This window comes from Rhinoderma darwinii, chromosome 7 (genome assembly GCF_050947455.1).
Source record: "Rhinoderma darwinii isolate aRhiDar2 chromosome 7, aRhiDar2.hap1, whole genome shotgun sequence".
NCBI lineage: Eukaryota > Metazoa > Chordata > Amphibia > Anura > Rhinodermatidae > Rhinoderma > Rhinoderma darwinii.
In genome coordinates this window covers 54,890,327-54,913,174 of record NC_134693.1, presented here as the reverse complement: position 1 = coordinate 54,913,174, position 22,848 = coordinate 54,890,327, and the positions used below count along the sequence as shown (strand labels likewise).

At 39.5% G+C, this 22,848-nt stretch overlaps 1 long non-coding RNA gene across 1 annotated transcript in view; it reads left to right on the top strand.

Annotated features, from left to right (window-relative positions):
* The first annotated feature begins 2,248 nt into the window (after positions 1-2,248).
* LOC142657192 (uncharacterized) overlaps positions 2,249-22,848 on the top strand; it is a 69,037-nt gene continuing 48,437 nt past the window's right edge. Inside the window, exon 1 of the long non-coding RNA XR_012849838.1 lies at positions 2,249-2,329. This is a non-coding gene — a long non-coding RNA (uncharacterized LOC142657192). The remainder of the gene's footprint in view (positions 2,330-22,848) is intronic.

The following is a 22,848-nucleotide window of genomic DNA, read 5'->3' as shown; positions in this document are numbered from 1 at the left end:
TTTTTTATATAATCTATCTCTCACTGGTAAAATTAACCTAGCCTAAAAATTCTAGACTGTTCATGTCTTTAACAGTGGGCAAACTTACAAAATCAGCAAGGGATCAAATACTTATTTCCTTCACTGTATATAGCGCTACACAGACCCAATCCTCCCCTTGTATATAGAGTTACACAGCCCCCCTCCCCCACAGCTCCTTAAAAAAAAATATATTGTACTTACCTTGCCCCATTCCTGCGACAGATGGAGTGCTACACTGCCTCTACGGCTGTACGCATGCTCAGACCGGCGTGATGTGACCTTCCCAGCGCCTTATAGGCTGCAGGCCTAACGTGGCCTACAGCCTATAGTATTCATTTGTATGTGCGTCCTTAGGACGCACATACAAGTGAATGTGGCTGTCGCTATCACCGGAGCCCCCTCAGCGACTCCACTGCATCCGCCCGCCACCCGTGACAGTACGCGGGATTTAAACTTTAGTGAGCGGGCAGACCGTGGAAGGTGCGCGGCCGCGCAGCCTCACAGCTTATAGGGAACACTGGGTGGGACCCGCATCTATCTGACATTTATGACATAACCTGTGAAAGTCGTGCAGAAAGTGTTCTGCGGTGCGGCTTTCAAATACGCAGCATGTCAATTTATGCTGCGCATTTTGAGTGGAGATGCTGCGTGTTTGGGCGATAGATTTGAATTCCTCACTAAAATATGCAAGTTGAATTTTGCTGCTGTTTGAACAGCTTTTACTTAGCGGAAACGCTCTAGAAACCACTGGAAATCTGCAGCTGCCTATAACATTTGCTACAATCAGTGCTTCACACTAAATCCGCAGTTAAAACCACTGCGTAAAATCCACAATGATTTCCGCAATTAGGTTGGGTTCCCACAAGTCGGATACGCTGCGTAAAAACTGTGCAGCGTATCCGACCTGGAACCTGCAGTACATGGTGGTGCGTTTTTTCTAACACAATTTCCCCTGCGGAAAAAAAACATCCATACTTACCCCCTGCCTCTTCTCTGCGCGTAGTCCAGCCTCCTACGATGACATTGCAGGCCATGTGACGCTGCAGCCTGTGATTGGCTGCTGTGGTCACATGGGATGAAACGTCATCCCAGGAGGCTGGACTGCAGTAAGAAGGAGAGAGTTCTGGGTAAGGTTGATTTTTTTTCCAGAGTTGTGATTTTTGCGGCGTAATCGATGCAATGCCACCGCAAAAGTCGTAACACATGGCTTTCTGTTTATTAACGTTTACGCTGCGGTTTTTTTTCCGCAGCGTGGGTATGAGATTTTCTAAATCGTATCCACTTTGCTGCTACTGTAAATGCTGCGGAATTTCCGCACACAATTCCGTTGCGGAAATTCCGCAGCATTTACGCTGTGTAGGAACCCGGCCTTACAATGCGTTAAAATACACTATTTGCTGCGGATTTCTGTGAATTTTTTTGACAGCCCTATAACACTTTCCTGACATTCTATTGCGCTGAATACCAGATTCATTGTACTAGGGCTGTTTGCTTTGACAACAGGAAAAACAGAGCCTGACAAGTAAACATATGGGACAAAACTATTTGTCACACGTATGGACAAATCACTTCTAAAAGCAAATAGTTAAGGAGCTGTCAATAAACTGTAGGTCCACACAGGGAAAAATGTTACACTTGCAGAATTGTTGCAACAAATCTCAAGCAATGCCATTACTATTATTGTTTCCTGCGCTGCAAATCACCCAGCAGACAACTGCTGTGACAAGTTTATTGAGAAGGGAAGCAGGTTTATGGTGCCGGTAGACTACTATATAGTTGTGCTGCCCTCAACAACCTTGCTGTCTCTTTTGTGCATGGCAGGTGGGCGAGGGGAAGAAAGCTGGAAATGTATCACCAGCCTTTTTTCGTTTTAATAAGACGACTATTAGTGATACAAAGTCAAATTAGAAGAATTCCTTATCTCTTCTGCACACAGAGAGCTAGACATTAAACTGTTGTGATTTTCTTAGCCAAGTGGAACTTCTACAATGAGAAAATTCCTCCAGTCATTCTTGAAAAAAAAAAAATCTTTAATAGGAGGATCCCCTGAGGCACAGAGTTTTTAATTTGGCCAATCGTGCTGACTTTATGTCTGTAACTCCATCCAATGTTCGGGCCTGGTGTGTGTCATGTGCCTCCATCCACCCCTCCTCTCCTGCTGCTGCCTTTTCAGAAGACAGAAAAAAAAAATCTCCAGTTCATGTAAGGTCTGCAGTTCTCAGAGATGCACAATCTCAGTCTCCAGTAGACCCTGGTCTTTTCTTAAATACCGGAATGCCTGTGCGATCCCTCGTAGACAGAATAAACTGTAAGTACGTCCCTTTAAATATACTGTAGATAGATCATACTTATATATATATATATATATATATATATATATATATAGAAGAAAGAAAATATATATATATGTATATATTATTGATTGAAAATATGTTTCTTTTTGTAGCTGCTTTCACTCTGAATGGAAATACTAAATTAGAGCAGTGTTCATTACAGAGGTGTAACCCAGCCAGTGTATTAACATCAGGAATGTATCAATGGACAATATCAGTGAAACATTGTTTCATTAACTCATTTGATAGCAGGTGGGCCTGTAATCCAGAAACTGTCCATCTCACTATTGGATTTACATTTCTAGAGTATAATCTAAAAGTATATATCATGATTACCATTCTGTACTAATAGTAAACATAAAGCATTTTAATTTTACCAGCATGTCCCGGCAGCAATAGGGTTAAATGACTACACTCAGGTGTTCCATTCATGTATGTCTTACTAACACATTAGTATTATTTCTTGATGGGAACTTAAGTCGGGGCATGTTGCTATGTGTTTTCACTTTTTTTTGTTCTAGTTGTCCACTATAATATATAGGGGTGTTGTATGTTACATTGTGGTACAAGGTATGTGTGTGTGCGTGTGTGTGTGTGTGTATGCAAGATATGGGTATAGTGCAGCAACAATGCGTTTGTGATGTCATGCTCATTCACTATATGTCTATGGTATATATGTGATGCAGTGAATGGTCACTAAAAGTGAATCCCAATCTATCATCCCTTTTAGTAAAAACAAATAATGTACAAACTATCTCTTATATCAGTACAATTTTTGTAAGTGACAGGTAAAGGTTGGAACTGATGGCCATTGGGAGTCAAAGAGTTAATTGTCTTTGCTGGCGTTGGTTGCCTGCAATTTCTAGTAGTTTACTCATATCTGCTTTTTATGAAAGTATTACGTTGTGTAAAATTGTGCAATCACAGATTATGTTTGTGAGCCAAAATATTTCTGGTGTCAACTTAAGGTACTTATTATTGCAAAGATGTCACTGCAAAATGTTGTTTTATACCTTAGAAGGTCTTCAAGCTGATCTATTGAGAACATGATGTAATATAGGGAGTGGTTGCATTGAGCAGTAATGAAAATGGTAAGACCTGTGGTCGAAAAGAGATAATATAGGAGAAAATGCATAGTAATTGGAAAGAGTTATGCTTTACATGTGTATTATATATGTACAGAAAATATATGTATGTATATATAACAAATATAAAATGGTATGACTAGTAAGATACTTCATTGAAATGAGTCCACATGTAATAGAGCTCACTTGAGAAAAAGAGTGATTACTTAAATCCATATATTACAGCTCCCTCCTCTTTTCTTTGTCTGTTTAGTGTTACCGTCTGCCTTCCCCCCACCCCCTTCCATCACCCACTATGTTGGAGACACCTGAATGCCGACAGAGTGATCCGTAGAGGTTCAGACTGTCTGGAATGTAGCCATGCACCCAGACTTAATGTTTAACCATAAAGCAGACAGCGCTTCTATGCCTGGCTGTGATTCCTCATATAGTACTTGTATTTGTAAATTGGATTTTACATTGTAATAATATTGCAAACTGTTTTCTATGACACTAAAATAAATATGTATTCGCGACATTACATTTTTATAGCTTTCTGTACACTTCATAAATATATCGATTTTGAAACCTAGGGACCATATGAAAATCCGCCCCTCAAAAACACCCTGACTTAGGCATTTAGGATTCCCGATAGAGATATATATATATATATATATACACACATGATTTCTGGGAGTGCTACTTGTGTTCTTCCTCTCTATCTTTAACTTTCCCAGGCACTACTGTCTTTTCTCATGAAACTGGGTCTTCTTTTAATATGTCCAGAATAAACTAGCTTCAGTCTAGCCTTTTGTACTTGAGTAAAGTTAAACTTGATTTGGCCAAGGCTCCACTTGTTTGTTTTGCCTTTACCAACACCATTAATAGCTTTTCCGCCATCCTTCTTTATAAGCAGCATTCACATTCATATATTAAAGATTCACCATAGCTTAGATAAATCTAATCTTTGTTTTTGATATTTGAAGATCTTTTCTAGGTTTTTCTAGGTTTTTCTTCCTTGTTGTACCAAGTGTCATGATGCAAATTTATCTACTACTATTAGTTCTTATGTTGTAACTAGTTGTTGCAAGTAGGCAAGCAAACAGTGTGCGTGTATGCCCAAGCGTATCTGCCTGTGTACTGTATGTCAGTGTATGTTTGTTTTTGTATGTGTCTGTATACGCATGTGTTTGTGTGTCTGTATGTGCCCATGTGTATGTAAATGCCTGTTTGTGTATGTCCATGTGTATGTATATATGTGTGTGTTCGTCTATGTATATGTGTCTGTGTATGTCCACATGTGTCTGAGTGTGTATATATATATATATGTACATGTGTCTATGTATCTATTTACATATGTTTATATGCCGTTGCATACTATGTATCTAATAACTTTTCAAATGAATGACTTTTTGTTTTCATCTCTGCATTTACATTGCTATCAATATAGATGCAGTAAATAACAGAATTTATTTTGTCCACATAATTTGGTACAAACAAGGTGCATTCATTTGGCACAGAAAACGAATACATAATATAAGATCCAGATATAGATTTTTGTTTTATACTCCTTACCAGTCCTGATCATCATCGATGGTGTATACCTCCTTTTTCAATTATGAATATACTGTGTATGTGTATGTATATATGTGTGTGTTCGTCTATGTATATGTGTCTGTGTATGTCCACATGTGTCTGAGTGTGTATATATATATATATGTACATGTGTCTATGTATCTATTTACATATGTTTATATCCCGTTGCATACTATGTATCTAATAACTTTTCAAATGAATGACTTTTTGTTTTCATCTCTGCATTTACATTGCTATCAATATAGATGCAGTAAATAACAGAATTTATTTTGTCCACATAATTTGGTACAAACAAGGTGCATTCATTTGGCACAGAAAACGAATACATAATATAAGATCCAGATATAGATTTTTGTTTTATACTCCTTACCAGTCCTGATCATCATCGATGGTGTATACCTCCTTTTTCAATTATGAATATACTGTGTATGTGTATGTATATATGTGTGTGTTCGTCTATGTATATTTGTCTGTGTATGTCCACATGTGTCTGAGTGTGTGTGTGTGTATATATATATATATATGTACATGTGTCTATGTATCTATTTACATATGTTTATATCCCGTTGCATACTATGTATCTAATAACTTTTCAAATGAATGACTTTTTGTTTTCATCTCTGCATTTACATTGCTATCAATATAGATGCAGTAAATAACAGAATTTATTTTGTCCACATAATTTGGTACAAACAAGGTGCATTCATTTGGCACAGAAAACAAATACATAATATAAGATCCAGATATAGATTTTTGTTTTATACTCCTTACCAGTCCTGATCATCATCGATGGTGTATACCTCCTTTGTCAATTATGAATATACTGCACTATAGATAAATCTATTGGATGTAATAGGTTTTAGAAATATTCTGTACACTATTCCAATACAGTAGTGTTAATATGAGCATTCAGTAGCATTTTTCAAAATAGATAATGTGCTGACCGCTGCTGGCTTGAAACCCTTTAGGGTGTCAATTTAAATATTCAATCCTTTCATCCCCTGTCTTTTGTAAGTTCGTCCTTTTATCAAATGATTACATCTAGTGAACTATATAGATCCTCTGAAAATTATAACTACTTGAAGACTAAAGCACAAGCCAAAATAGAGCCAGATGACTTTTTCTTACTGCTGTGATCTCATTACCCTATGCCTGCTAGGTAGAATTTACTATAAAAGATGACATGGACTGAAGAGAAAATAGATACGATATGGGAAACCTTTTGTGTCATTGTTTGATTGTGTACGCTGACACATTCTACTGAATATTTGTAATGAAAGGATTAACCCTCAAAGTGCAATCATAATGATTTCACCCCTTTCCTACGAACGCCACACTCCATATGTATCTATATAGAACCTGGTTTGGTTATGGCCCTCTAAAATAATTTGATTAATTTTAAGATGTGTAAAATGGTATAGCTCATGGCCATTTTGTTTTTCATGTCTGTACATGGCTGCTGCTCTATTAGGATAAATAGATTTTTGTGCGACTTATGAAAACGAAAGAGAACCTAGTGCCTAATCGCTTCATACGTTTATTATTTTGTTGGCTGGAATGGAGTGAAGGTTGAAGACATACAATCATATTTTATAGCATTTCTATCAATTATAATTATCCAGACTATGGTATTTTTTGGAACATCTTTGTAATGTCGTTGAAGCCTGGATAATAAAGAAGGGGAACAGGAAAAGTGTTGATAGGTTTGATCTTGGTGTTGGTGAAGACCCATAAGGATATTATATACAGCAATGAAGCCAACAAATAGATATTTGACTAATCTAATTTTGGACATATAAGACCCGATCCATTAGAAAAGATAATTATTCTCCAAGGATCACAAATATATACGAAACACACCACTAAGAAGTAGGAAGGACCAAACTAAGGATTGGACTTTCTGAGAACACCGTATTCATATAGCCACTGGTTCACAGTGGTTGAGTCTCTTTGTTATAATGTTGATTGGTGAGATCAGATTGAGAAAAAGTATGCAATCTTAGGACTAATATAAGATACATTTTCTAATATTTACTCTACATGTGCTTTCACAAAAGCATGGTATTTCAATCAATAGACAGTCCATTGATGTCCAGGAGTACTGTGTAATGCTTAATTTTCCCTAAGGAGGCGCTGCAGGGAAATGAAACACTTGCTTTCAAGTTCATTAACGGAATATACTTTAGCTGATCGATGGTGATCCCAGAAGCAGGACATCCTGTGATCCATCTATCTTTGAGGGACCCCAATAACAAAAAGAGATTATCCAAAGTGTACAATCCCTTTAAGTAGATAATCTGCAAAATATGTCAAATCATGGTGTTTAGTATTTCCATCATTTCTCATTGGCAAGAGCTATTTAAGTGACTCACAGGAGTATTCAGCCTGCTGTTTCAGTGAAAAGTAGTTCCAATAGATCATAGTGGTGTTTCTTGCATTTCTTGACATTTTACTTTACTATTGCCTACAGAAAATCTCCCAAAAAAAATGACTAAATATGTCTGTTTTATTTATACGCTTTTTTCAGAAGAGCATGAGTGAATTAAAGAGAAACTCTAGTGTAAACATCAAACACCCCAATGAATTTCTAAGAGATCCTGTTAGCTAAATAGTATGTCAAATATGGATATGGGTGACAATTTTAGATGTAGCAGCAGATCCAGCATTCTCACTCACACATCTTCTAGGTAGAGTAAGATGGCATCTTGGCCGGGTAGTTTATTTTTATTTTAGCATGCTTTGAAAGTGGCATTGGAGTGGGGGTCTGGTTCTTTCTTAGTTCCTCATCTGACATATTTCTAAGTAAACAAGAATTAGAAACAGGAAGAGCCTACTTTGAAAGACTGGGAATAGAAAAATACTGAAACTTGAACCCTCTTGGGGTTAGAAGGGAAGCCGCCATATACACTCATTAGCATTTGTGATAAAATAGTTTCTGGCCTCTGATAGGGTGTTTGAGGGGTGATTGGTGGGTGAATTTGTGTGATGTCAGTATTCATATTCCATTTTAAAGATGCCCAAATTTAAAAGGACCTCCCTTACTACCTTAATATAACAAGAAAGCTGTGCATTCAGAGAGTAACAGAAACTACAAAATAAAAATGTCAATGTCCAGGGACCAGGGTACTTGGTTCCTGTCTAGCTTCTGAAAAAAACAAAAAACATAAATGACTAAAAAAAGGTCAATGTCCAGGGTACTTGGTTCCTGTCTAGAATCTGAAAAAAAAAACAAAACATGTATTAAATAAAGATGATAAATATACTTTTTTAAGGACATTATATTTCTAAGTACTGTACGTGCTATTAAGCCAAAAGTGTTGGATTATCTAAGGCCTCATGCACACAACCGTAGCCATGTGCACGGTTGTGATTTTCGTGTCAGCCGCGAACCGCCCGCAAATTGCGGGCTGTGCACATGGCCATTATTTTCAATGAGCCCAGACCGCAGAACACGGCTGTAATAAGGCTTGCCCGTTCTTTCTGCGGTCCGGGCTCCGGGGCCATGCTCAGACCGTGGAAACCACGGTCATGTGCATGGTCCCATAGGAGTGAATGGGGCCACAATTTTCGGGGGAATTGCGGCCGCAAAAGCACGTTCATATGCATGGGGCCTAAGGGTTCATTTGGGGAATACGGTATCCATTACAATTTGTTTCCTTCCACAGTAATTTGTTTAGTTTGTTTAATGCTTTTATTTGGGCTCGTGAGCTGAAAGGATATTCTTAGTGACAAATATTTGACATTAGGAGGTGTCCCTGGAAAATCGGAATCTGTAAGTTTTTGTAAAAGCTTCACGTGAAGCAAAAACTTTTTACAAATGAAATAAAATGTTTTTATAGGTATGAGATAATGTGAGGAAGATTCGTGGCAGGAAAAAAATTTTGTACACTATAAATGCTATAAAGCTATGAGGTCCACATATTAAGTAATATGTTTAGGCGCCAAAGAAGTGAAGGGACTGAAAGAATAATACAGAGCTTGTTCATTTGGTGTATTACGCGCATAAAATGAATCTGCTAAAGTTTATTTGCAGTGGGCCATAAAAGATTAAAATGAGCTCTTTCTGCTGGCTCAGCAGTTCTGCTCCTCGCTGTCTGTGTGAGAGAGACTTGCTCTTTTATTCGAAACAGCTTTTTTTTTTTTTTTTTTTTACTTTGTGCTTCACTGGTGCAAGAGAAACAAAGAATCCAGATTCTTTAGAAAAGATGAAGGCTAACTTTTTATTCAAGCTTGGTGACTGTTTTAGATATCGTAATGTTCTTTGCACATATTGTGAACTTTTGTCGAGTGTTATATGTAACGTGATACATTACATAACAAATACAATAATGTGTCTTTTGCAGGTTTAATAGACGACTGCTTAAAAAGTCACTGTCCGATTTAAAGAAATGGCGTACATTTTTTAAAGACTGTATAATTCTGTCGCATAGGTAACACATACTTTATGTAATGATCATTCGGCCAATATGTAATTGTTACTCAATTAAATGAAAACTCTAGATCCCCAGATCCAGGACCCCACAGTGGAAATGGCATTGTTCATCCTCCTCCGATGGTTTACGGCGTAAAACAGAAATGCAGTCAGTTTCAATCCTGCAGACCAAATATTTTAGACTCCGGAAACAGATTTAGGCTACATGCACACGTTGCGTAATTTTTCTGCGGAAAATATTGATAGCAACCATTCAGATGCCTGTTTATGACTTTTGGGCTAGTTCTCCATGGTAGTATGGCATTGCCCAAGTGTCATGGTAAAATCGTGGGGGGGCTTTCATTCTAATTTTAACACGTGTCCTGCTGACTCCTAGAACATAATGATTGGGTCTGGTGCTGCGTGCTGCAGCCGTTAGCTCCAGGCTTTCTATACCTTGCACTTGGCTGATTGCAGTCAGCAATGGACCTGAATTTTAACTATATGTAGTTTGTCTTCTTTGCATAAATCTAATAAATACTTTGTTATTTTAATTTTAAGTTGGAAAATAGGGCTTCTGTTGCCGGCAGGCAATCAATTTTTTTCAATTTAACCAATACGCCCACCAACTTTAGGGGTCCTCCCCCTTGTATATATGGTAAAATCGTGGCACAATCGTGAATTCAGTGTTTCCATATGGGAGTAAGAGTATGTGCACACACAAAGTCAAAAACGCCTGAAAATACGGAGCTGTTTTCAAGGGAAAACAGCTCCTGATTTTCAGCAGTTTTTTTAAGCAAACTTGCATTTTTCGCTGCGTTTTTTACGGCCGTTTTTGGAGCTGTTTTTCTATAGAGTCAATGAAAAACGGCTCCAAAAACGGCTCAAGAAGTGACATGAACTTCTTTTTACAGGGTGTGTTTTTAAAGGCCGTTTTTTCAAAGCGGCCACGCAAAAATACACCCCGTTGGAACAGAACGCCAATTTTTCCATTGAAATCAATGAGCAGATGTTTGGAGGCGTTCTGCTTCCAAATTTTCGGACGTTTTTCGGCCGTTCTTATTTTGACTATTTTTATATGATCCATATTGTTCTTTTTCCAAGATTAGTGGTTCTTTTGAGGCAAACCTACCTGGATCTCTTACCTGACGCATGCATGAACAGCAATTTGACATGTAATCTAGCTTGTTTAAGGATTTGAGTCTGTTTATGGAGCATATTCTTGATCATAGGGTGCAGAATTTTAGTAGTTAGTGGGCTTTAAAAATAATAACACCTTTTTTGAGTCAGGATTGTGTTGAAAGCGGTTGTTACTTCCCTTGGCCCATTCCTCCAGATCATAAGGTCAAAACTGATTGGAATGACTGTAATGGGATTCACTACTATTGTTGCTCCTTCCATGCAGTAAGCTACTGAGTCTCCATTATATGTGTCCTATAAGTGCACAGTGAATATACTAGCACTTTCTAGATAATATAATATTTCCTATTCAGGTAAATACTGATATGTGTAGAACGTATCCAGGGGAACCTAATGGTTTGCTTTATTTCCAAAGCAAGAAACTGCAATAGTGGAGGGCCTTTTAAAGTGTTGCTAAACGTTTAACAAACTTCTGACATGTCATAGTGACATGTCAGAAGTTATGATTGACGGGGGGCTGAGCACTGAGACCCCCACCAATCGATAAAACTAAGCAGCTGAAGTGCTCGTGTGAGCGCTCAGCCGCTTCGTTTCTGTTCGGCTTTTTCCGGAAATCAATGTATCGGTGTACGGACTCAATAGAAAGTCTATGAGCCCGTACTCCGATACATCAGCTTTACGGAAAAAGCTGAACAGACACGAAGCGGCTGAGCACTCACACGAGCCCTTCAGCTGCTTAGTTTTAGCGATCGGTGGGGGTCTCAGTGCTCGGACCCCCATCAATCAAAACTTCTGACATGTCACTATAACATGTCAGAAGTTTGTTAAACGTTTAGCTACACTTGGTAAAGTTATATAAGGGGTCACCCGTTTTTTTTATATTTTCCTTTAGCATAATGTAATTGATTACGTTCTACAGTGCAATGCTCAGATCTCATCGTTTCTCTAGCAGTTTCCCCGGGAGCATTAATAATGATTATTTATGATGGTTTTTAACAAAAAGTTTAATTTATTTAGACGACTGTCATATAATCTGCACAACCCTTTGAACTTATAGAAGTGTATGTTTTAAGCTTTTTTATGTCTTCATTTTTTCTGCCGTGATCTATTTTTCTTTTTGAAATGACGTCTCCCTATGACAGCTTATGTCTTCTTCGCATGAGAAAACTTGTTTCAATGACATCTTTCTTCATCAACTTATTATACATTCAAATGCATTAAATCAACGCCACATTTTCAATTCTAATTGGACTTGTGTGAGGGGTTAAAGCAGAAAAACAAGAGGGCTCTTTGTAGGCTGTCGGCCCTTAGTCAGTTTTCCTTTGTCCTATTTGTGTTCTTCCCATGATTTAATAGAAATCATTACGCATTTGGAAAATGAAATGATAAATAAAATATAATACATAACACAAAGGAAAATAACTCAATAAATAAAAAGGACTTGGAAATTTTGGTGGGAGGAAGAACTTTAGACAATGTTGCATTGTGACTCATTGAAAAAACTGTCTATTGGTTGAGCAGAGAGTGATAACAAGTTAACCCTTTACTTACTGTACACAAAGGTTTTTTTTCTGTACATTTTATCACATTGATTGGGTTTTACCGATGCATTTGATGAGTGTCTGCCGTTATTTAGTTTGAGATTACATTTACTAAGAACCAGTTTTAAAACAATGGACCCTCTTATATTTATGTTATCATGATCCTTATGAACAAAAAAATACAGTATATTGGGTTGTACCCTGTTCTTTGCTTACTTACTATCCTAAATATAAAAAGGATGAAAGAGCAGGAAATTGTTTGGAATAAATGAAAAGAAATTGGGCAAATTCTGTGTTACAAATCTCAATTTATTATATTTATTACAGATTCTTGCATCTCCTAATTTTTGGTCATGGCCATCAATGTCTAATCAAAAATTGAACTTCTGATAGTGATAAAATGTGACCTTGAGACATTTCCGGTTGTCGTTTTTTCAGTATTTCTAAAACTCCCCCAACATAGGGCCTCATGTATGAAAACTAGTGCAGACAAAAACTGGAGGAGTTGCCTATAGCAGCTTTGCTCACTGCTTTCAATTTCAGTCTGGCTTTGAAAAAATAAAGCTGAATTTTCTTTTCTTTTTTTTTCTCTTTTATTTTCTAAAAAAAAAAAAACGTTTATCTCTATTCTTCTCCCCTCTCCCCTCAATCCCTATTATTCTAGCCCATCTGAGCTGACCATTGTGCACATATACTTTCGTATTCCTTAAGTTTACCACTACTTTGAAGTCTAATGTATCCCTGTAGGATCTCTTGGTCCATATTCCTAGTCCCTCTCTTGCTGTGGACACTCGATCAGTAATCCAATATTTAAGTATTAAATATAAATCATCATTTTAATAGGCTGCTATGGGGAAAATCTCCGGTTCATGAGAGAGAGAGAATTCACAAGTCAAACATTATTAGTTATACCTGCAAAGTGGTACAACAAGCCTTAAAGAGGCTCTGTCACCAGATTTTGCAACCCCTATCTGCTATTGCAGGAGATAGGCGCTGCAATGTAGATTACAGTAACGTTTTTATTTTTAAAAAACGAGAATTTTTGGCCAAGTTATGACCATTTTTGTAGTTATGCAAATGAGGCTTGCAAAAGTCCAAGTGGGTGTGTTTAAAAGTAAAAGTCCAAGTGGGCGTGTATTATGTGCGTACATCGGGGCGTTTTTAATACTTTTACTAGCTGGGCGTTCTGATGAGAAGTATCATCCACTTCTCTTCAGAACGCCCAGCTTCTGCCAGATCACGCTGTGACGTCACTCACAGGTCCTGCATCGTGTCAGACGAGCGAGGACACATCGGCACCAGAGGCTACAGTTGATTCTGCAGCAGCATCAGCGTTTGCAGGTAAGTAGCTACATCGACTTACCTGCAAAAGCCGATGCTGCTGCAGAATCAACTGTAGCCTCAGGTGCCGATGTGTCCTCGCTCGTCTGACACGATGCAGGACCTGTGAGTGACGTCACAGCGTGATCTGGCAGAAGCTGGGCGTTCTGAAGAGAAGTGGATGATACTTCTCGTCAGAGCGCCCAGCTAGTAAAAGTAGTAAACACGCCCCGATGTACGCACATAATACACGCCCACTTGGACTTTTACTTTTAAACACACCCACTTGGACTTTTGCAAGCCTCATTTGCATAACTACAAAAATGGTCATAACTTGGCCAAAAATGCTCGTTTTTTAAAAATAAAAACGTTACTGTAATCTACATTGCAGCGCCGATCTGCTGCAATAGCAGATAGGGGTTGCAAAATCTGGTGACAGAGCCTCTTTAAGGACATATATGAAAAGTAAAACATGTTCCAAGGCAGAGAATAGTCTTTTAATGCATGCTAGACTAAGGTTATAGGGAGGGAAAGGAACAGAAAGGAAGAAGGAAAGGTCGGTAGGGTACATGAGTGGGAGTGCATATATATGTAGCACAAGTGTACACTAAGCCATATGAGATAATTCTCAATTTTGTGTTCAAGTAAGAGGGATAGTATCAAAGGGAGTGGCAGGGCACATGCATTTTGAGGTTGATTTTCCAAAAAGCTTTTAAAAAATAAACTGGATTTGAGCTCAATTTCAAACTGCCACCTGCCCAAATTACACTCCAAGAAGCAGAGATTTAAGGTACTGTTTGTAAGATCTTGTACAAAAGGCCTGATTTAGTTTCTCTGTACCTTCCTTTAAAGTACAAAACACGTAGTCATTAACAATAAGGGTATGTGCACACGTAGTGACCAAAAACGTCTGAAAATACAGAGCTGTTTTCAAGGGAAAACAGCCCCTGATTTTCAGACGTTTTTTGAGCAACTCACGTTTTTCGCGGTGTTTTTCGCGGCGTTTTTTACGTCCGTTTTTGGAGCTGTTTTCATTGGAGTCTATGAGAAAACGGCTCCAAAAACGGCCAAAGAAGTGCCCTGCACTTCTTTTGACGAGGCTGTATTTTTACGCGTCGTCGTTTGACAGCTGTCAAACGACGACGCGTAAATGACAGGTCGTCTGCACAGTACATCGGCAAACCCATTCAAATGAATGGGCAGATGTTTGCCGACGAATTGTAGCCCTATTTTCAGACGTAAAACGAGGCATAATACGCCTCGTTTACGTCTGAAAATAGGTCGTGTGAACCCAGCCTCAGGGTGCATTCATACATGGCAGATTTGCTCCTGAAATTTCTGTTGTTGTTGCCTAGATCTGAATGCGGCATAAATGTATGGATCATATGTGTGAACTTTCCCCAATACTGAACTAATGCAAAGCTACAAGTCATGTAAAACAATTTACCATCACTTCCCTCCATTTCTGCAGACCGATGGACTCCAGTGTGAGGGGGAGGAGGAAGATAATAAGGATTGACTGCATTCAAAGTTAGTTTCTTAGATTTGACATTACCTTGCGATATGTATTTACACTTCCAAAAATATAATGTACTTACACAGGTTGTGCCCTTAAAAATCCTGCATATCAGATTTTATGCAATGTCTTGAATTTCCATAGGCTAACATTGAACCATTTCCCAATGGAATTTAGCACACACAATAATCCCATGCATTTATTTTATTCAATTAATACAATTATTTGCTTAAATATTGAATTACGCTTCAGTGTCCAGGCTGTTATATTAGTCATATACTAGTAATAATTCTATTGGGTACAAAGAGTCTATATTATATAAGCTGTTATGCTTTGACGCTTCAAAGTCATTCAATTACACATCTTGGCTCTATAGAAAAAGTTCTATCCATGCATTAATTTTATACATGGCAATTGACATTTTAGAAAGAAACTTTTCCATTGGGGTTATTTCAGGCAAACATTTCCTCTCTCATTTCCTGGTCTTTTCAGCTTCATATCTTCTTGTAACTGGATTTCATATGAATTTCTTGTCTATGTTTAACTTTGTAATCAGCAAAGATTTGCATGTGGCGACCAGGCCTGCCTATGTCATTCATAATAGATGTGATAGAATCGTCATAAGGAGTAGGACACGTGGACTCAAATGATCATGTACAAATCACAATGGGCCTCTTAGATAAAGTAATGTATAGACAAAAAGTGCTAGGCCTATAGCAACCAATCAGAATCCAGCTTTCACTTTTTAAGAGCAGGTCCGAAAATGAAAATGTGATGTGATTGGTTGTTACATGAAAGACTGACATTTTTTGAAAATTTTTGTCGTTTTTATGCATTAGGCCCATTATATTACAGGCCAATTCCACCCAGGTCTAAAACGTACAACTACAGTATGTGATGTTTTATCTCCTATTCTTTGAACTGAAAGGGTTACATATCGTAATTTTAACGACCTTATAGCATGACACTGGAGATTATTCTGTTTCAGTCCAGTTTTGGGATTTGGTCACTTGCCACCATTTCAGCTTATACTTGGTAGCTGTCTGACCTATATGAAAAGTAAAAAGATTGCAAAGTGAAGTCTTTAGGGCCGTATAAGTCATGGCCTTACTGTGAATGGATGATTAGATAATAATGTATATAGACCGCTTAAAGGGGTATTCCGATTCCACAGAAAATGCCATACATGTCTAATAGGTGGGGATCTCACCAGTTAACAATTTCCCCACAAATTCAAATATTTCAAATTAAATAATGAGGATAACTATATGGAACTATTTTTATGAGCAAGATCCGTACACAATCTCATTAGTAAAAATCCAACTGGTTTGATCTGTCTAAATGCAAAATACATTTGAGGCGCAATTACAACATCCCTCTCAAAAACCGAAATGGAAGAACGAAAATTTATTTTCAATTTATTTTAGTTCCAATTCACAATTTTCTTCATTTATATTTATAAACACCAGGTTTTTATGATCATAAAACAGTAATCAATGGCCCACTAAAATAGCTAGTATATGCTCAGCCAAAGGCTTCCGCTGGCAAGAAGAGAGCAGTCACCTAGGAAATTGGGTTATTGTACCATGTCAGCTTCCTCGGCTGTTTTTGTAACTCCGATAACCTTTAATTGGAGAGAGCTGCGTACATGTGCAGCCACCTCTCCATTCAGTCTCTGCCTGGACGCGGTCGACATTGGCCACCTATAGAATGGAGGTCAAGGGACCCTTATTTTCCCAATAGTTGGGGGTCTTAGAGATTGCAAAGACATTGCAGGGATATGCGTCCCAACCAAATCCCAACATCTGAAAGGCCTCCATGCCCCACAGGTACATACAAATAGTGGACTAATAAAGAGGCAGGACAGAGTTTTGATGACCTCGTCCTAGTTGAACAATGATGGAACTATTTCACTATTAAAAACGTACATATATTTTTTTTTTCCATGAAGAATTTGAGTTTTTGCATATATATCCTAAACATTGTGATGCATAGAACCCATTCAAACATGCAAAGTCAAACATAGTCAGATCAAAGGCCCAGGTGTCGCTATGCACTGGGCCCCAGGAACTACAAGCTACTCCCCTGATTTATAGTATTTAAGTTATATATACAAAAAATGTATCTGTCATAGGCATTTGTGATCATAGATTCCTTACCTACAACAAAGGTAGTTGCAAGTCTTAAGATTTTTTTTAATACAGAGAGACGGATACTACAAATGATTTATCTTTACATTGTAAACTTGTTTGCGCTGCAGTTTTTCTTTCTCTAGCGACCAGTCACCTTGTTCTCCCATACTGTCACCTAGATGTGATTTAGACACCATCATCAATCAGACAGATGAGCCAAAACAGTTTACTCGCAGGCATTTACTTCTTCAGGATAAAGGTCATTATTTTCCCACTGCATTCAGATAAGCCATCTAGTCGTTTTAAAAGGAGCAAGAAATCTAAACATTTCAGAGGAGTGCATTGGACCCCTCATTTTTCTAGCAGAAGGGTTAAGTGCTGGGTCTAGTGCATTATGGGTAACACTCCAGTGAAAGAAGGGATAGACGAGGAATAAGGTAACACCCTGCAGGGATTCTGTCTGGCAAAGAAAGGCCTGTTTATTCTGTATTTTAATGCCTAGGCTTGACCTCTGACCTCCGTGTCTTTGTGTAGCCAGGTGCAAGTTTCAGTGGAGGTTCATACTCTATTAACTCTTTCGTTTCTAGAAAGTCCTGCATTGCTTTTAAAATATTTCTATTACTGGTAGAGATTTTTTGCTCTTTATGTTCTCACTTTTGTAAAAAAAAACCTGCAGGAAAATGAGACGTTTTAAACTTTTTTTTTTTATTATTACACTATTTTCCACGTTAACACCTGGATAGATGCAGCTCCACGCTGCGGTTCATGTAGCAGATGGTACAGAACCAATGATATCTTCAGGTAGCTGGTGGCATATCTTTATATAGGTCATTAAACAATCATATTCCTTTTTTTTTTTTGTAGTCATCAATGTTGTTATCGTGCACTTTAATAATTATAACATATTTGAAGAACATATATTGTGTATATATAGATATATAATTAACGGTGTGTTATAAATCAAATGAATTTTGACTAATAACTAATGGCTAATAACCTCTCAGCCTCTTTAAACAAAAATATTTTAATTCAGTGACAGCAAGCAGAAATCTTGATGTTTTTGTTTTAATAACATTATCTTGCAACACAAAGTATATTAGAAAGTTCTATAACTTTCATGGTATTTTTCATTTATATTTAGCTACATAGTACTGGACAAACCCATTTATATGGAGTGAATTAATCCGATCAGAAATCTATTTTTTTTAAATGATATGAATTTTATGATTGCTTTAAATTTTCATCACATGTAAGTTTAAAAAAATTACATAAACTTGGTTGTTTTTCTTATTTATGGACTGTAAAGCTTTGATCAATATATTGAAATGACTTCAGACGGCATAAACTGTTTGTAAATAAATGTATGAACGTATAATGAGGAACATTTTATTTTATTATGAGCAATTCCCTAATAGCTAATATAAATTGATCCTAATAACTCAATTTATGCAAAGTAATAGAGAAGGGCAGTGATAGACAGGGGCTTAGCTATAAGGGGTGCAGAAGTAGCAGTCGCACCGGTCCTGAGGGGACACAAAGTTCTTCACCACCAAGGAGACACCAGTACGATAAAAGGCACATGGTACGTCGTTACAAATTTGGCTCTGGGGCTGAGGCGACTCAAGTTATACCCCTGGCAACTGGGAGTTCAAGTGTCCATGAGTACAGAATTGCAAATTATGACAATCTTTGTACTTTCTTACTATAAATAGTCCCTGTAATCTGCTGATAGCAGCCTTCCAAAATGTTAATATTGTTAAATTACCTTACCCAAATTGTTACTACTCATAAAGGGAGTGACACATCCAATAGAAGTATAGCGTAATATAAAATTGCTGCAATTCGCTAATATACAAATACAGGTTCCCCAATGGTCAACGCTACAAATACCAGACAAACTGCCCATTCAGTAGTCCAACCTAATATTATTCTCTGAAAAAATGGGTTTAACCACTCATGGAAACATTTAACTAGGGTTCAAATCTGTATTTGGGCCACTAGTTTCTATATACCATAGAACAGTGGTCTCTATCTGTGGCTGTAGTAAAAATGGCGTTTTGAAACTGTTTGGAGACCACTGCCATAGAGACTGACATTTGAAGTGTCTCTCCAGCTAAACTTTACTTACCTGTTGTCCGGTGAGTGAGAAATATTTCAGGTAGTTCCTTCCTGCTCCATCCATAGCATGACACCACAATACCTGTACAGAGTGGTCTTGAGAATATCCTCCGCACAAGGAATAGTATATTATGCGAAGGATAAAGAAGGGGGGGGGGCATTATGATACCAGTTTATGTAAGTAATGTGGGAGTCGTGCTAGGAGTCAATGTTCAAGTCCCCTAAATATTTGCATTATTATTTTAATTTTGATGTACTAGGTTTAGCCTTTAATGGAAACTAAAGTACTGAGACTGACGTACCAACTCCCACTACACGAAGTTTAATATAGCCCTGACCCCGAGCAGCAGGCAGGCAGTCTTATGTACCTAATGGAATATCTGGCCTTGTGTATGTGCAGGAACTTCTAAAATACATCAGCAACAGCTACAATTACAAAACATTCCATAAATATTAGGTCAAGCTATAACAAGTCCCAGTAAAAAACTCTAGGGTGCTCCTTTTTTTGGTGGCTGATATAACCTAATAATATACTTCGGAGTAGATGTACATTCAATGATATTATGTCTTTGAATAGGGACATATAATGTAGTTGTAAAGGATCTGCCAGGCACAGCGGGGTTAACTCCCAGAACTAATCAGTCAGCACCTGAGAATACATCCCTGAGACTGACTCCTGCTTCCACCATTCAGGCTGGCAGGCTTAGGAGTGGGAGAGCCTATCGTAACCTGGCCAGACTCAGCTAGCTCCCGCCCTCGGTCTATTTAAGCCTGCACTTCCTGTCCCTCGGTGCTTGTTATTGCTTTTGTTTCTTTCCTTGTGGTTCCTGGCCCAGCTACAGCTCCTGCTATTTTTGATCCTGCTCCATACCGACCCTGGCTACCGACTACTCTTCTGCTTTTCGTTTTGTACCTCGCACACTCCTGACTTGACTCGGCTCGTTCACCACTCTGGTTGCTCACGGTGTTGCCGTGGGCAACGGCCCCTTTTCCTTGCTTGTGTTCCTTGTATGTTTGTCGTGCACTTACTGAGCGCAGGGACCGCCGCCCAGTTGTACCCCGTCGCCTAGGGCGGGTCGTTGCAAGTAGGCAGGGACAGAGTGGCGGGTAGATTAGGGCTCACTTGTCCGTCTCCCTACCCCCTGCCATTACATAATAACAAGCCCATACCTAGTCTACCCCTGGTCCCTGACACCACTATGGATCCCCGTGAGACCCTGGCTCAGCAAATGCAGGGTCTCTCCCTACAGGTCCAGGCCCTGGCTCAGAGGGTCAACCAGCCTGATGCTACCCTGGTAGTTCCCCGCACCGCACCTCTTGAACCCCACCTCAAGCTGCCCGACCGGTTCTCAGGGGACCGGAGGACTTTTCTCTCCTTTCGGGAGAGTTGTAGGCTTTACTTTCGTTTAAAGCCTCATTCCTCAGGTTCTGAGAGCCAGCGGGTGGGTATAATTATGTCCCGGCTCCAGGAAGGGCCCCAAGAGTGGGCCTTCTCCTTGGCTCCTGACGCCCCTGAACTTTCCTCCGTTGATTGTTTCTTTTCTGCTCTCGGACTTATTTATGACGAGACTGACAGGACTGCCTTTGCCGAGAGTCAGCTGGTGACCTTAAGTCAGGGTAAGAGACCTGTTGAGGAGTATTGCTCTGACTTTCGGAAGTGGTGCGTAGCTTCTCGGTGGAATGACCCTGCCTTAAGGTGCCAGTTTAGGTTGGGTCTGTCGAAAGCCCTGAAAGACCTGCTAGTTAGCTATCCCTCTTCTGACTCCCTAGACCAGGTTATGGCTTTAGCGATACAACTTGACCGACGTCTCAGGGAACGACAACGTGAACGTTTATGTGTTTTCTCCTCCGACTCCCCCATGATGCCTCCCGAAGCTCCGTTGCTTCGTTCCTCCCCGAAAGATTCAGAGATACCTATGCAACTCGGGGCCTCCGTGTCCCCCCAACAACGTAGAGAATTCCGCAGGAAGAATGGTCTCTGCTTCTACTGTGGGGACGACAAGCATCAAGTGAACAACTGTCCTAAGCGTAAGGTTGCAGCCAGAGAACTTCCGCGTCTAAGTGATCATCGGGGAGGTCACTTGGGCGCACAGGTATTTCCCGTAAATATGAAACGTACTAAGATCTTGCTTCCCTTTCAGGTCTCTTTTGGTGGTAGGTCTGCTACCGGCAGTGCTTTCGTGGATTCAGGGTCCTCTACTAATATCATGTCTGTGGAATTTGCTATGTCCCTTGCTATGCCTCTTATTGATTTGCCTAAACCTGTCCCGGTAGTGGGTATCGACGCCACTCCTCTTTCTAATGGTTATTTTACACAGCATACCCCTATTTTTGAACTCCTTGTTGGCTCCATGCATTTGGAGCAATGCTCTGTACTGTTGATGCAGGGATTATCGTACGATTTGGTTCTAGGTCTTCCCTGGTTGCAGTTGCATAATCCTACGTTTGACTGGAATACTGGGGAGCTAACCAAATGGGGTAATGAATGTTGTACGTCATGTTTTTCTGTTAATTCTATTTCTCCCCCTAAGGAGGCGAATACGCTACCCGAGTTTGTTCAGGACTTCGCTGATGTTTTCTCTAGGGAGGCCTCCGAAGTGTTACCTCCTCATAGAGAATACGATTGCGCTATCGAATTTGTACCAGGAGCTAAGCTTCCTAAGGGTAGGATATTTAATCTTTCTTGTCCCGAACGTGAAGCTATGAGAGTGTATATCCAGGAATCCCTGGCCAAGGGTTACATTCGTCCCTCTTCTTCTCCGGTAGGTGCTGGCTTCTTCTTCGTGGGGAAGAAGGATGGTGGTCTTAGGCCATGCATTGACTACCGTAGCCTGAATAAGGTCACGGTAAGGAACCAGTATCCCCTTCCTTTGATTCCTGATCTCTTTAATCAGGTTCAGGGGGCCCAATGGTTTTCTAAATTGGATCTACGGGGGGCGTATAACCTTATTCGCATCAAAGAGGGGGATGAGTGGAAGACTGCGTTTAACACGCCCGAAGGCCATTTCGAATACCTCGTCATGCCCTTTGGGTTGTGTAATGCCCCTGCGGTCTTCCAGAATTTCATAAATGAGATTTTGAGAAATTACCTGGGGATTTTTCTGGTAGTGTACCTTGATGACATACTGGTGTTTTCCAAGGACTGGTCCTCCCACGTGGAGCATGTCAGGAAGGTGCTCCAGGTCCTTCGGGAAAATAAACTGTTTGCCAAAACCGAAAAATGTGTGTTTGGGGTACAGGAGATTCCATTTTTGGGTCAAATCCTCACTCCTCATGAATTCCGCATGGACCCCGCCAAGGTTCAGGCTGTGGCGGAATGGGTCCAACCTGCCTCCCTGAAGGCGTTACAGTGTTTTTTGGGGTTTGCAAATTATTACAGGAGATTTATTGCTAACTTCTCGGTCATCGCTAAGCCCCTTACGGACCTCACTCGCAAAGGTGCTGATCTCCTCCACTGGCCTCCTGAGGCTGTCCAGGCTTTTGAGGTCCTTAAGAAGTGCTTTGTCTCTGCCCCGGTGCTGGTTCAGCCCAACCAAATGGAGCCATTTATCGTGGAAGTTGACGCATCTGAGGTGGGAGTGGGGGCTGTCTTGTCCCAGGGTACCAGGTCCCTCACCCATCTACGCCCCTGTGCCTACTTCTCCAGGAAGTTTTCG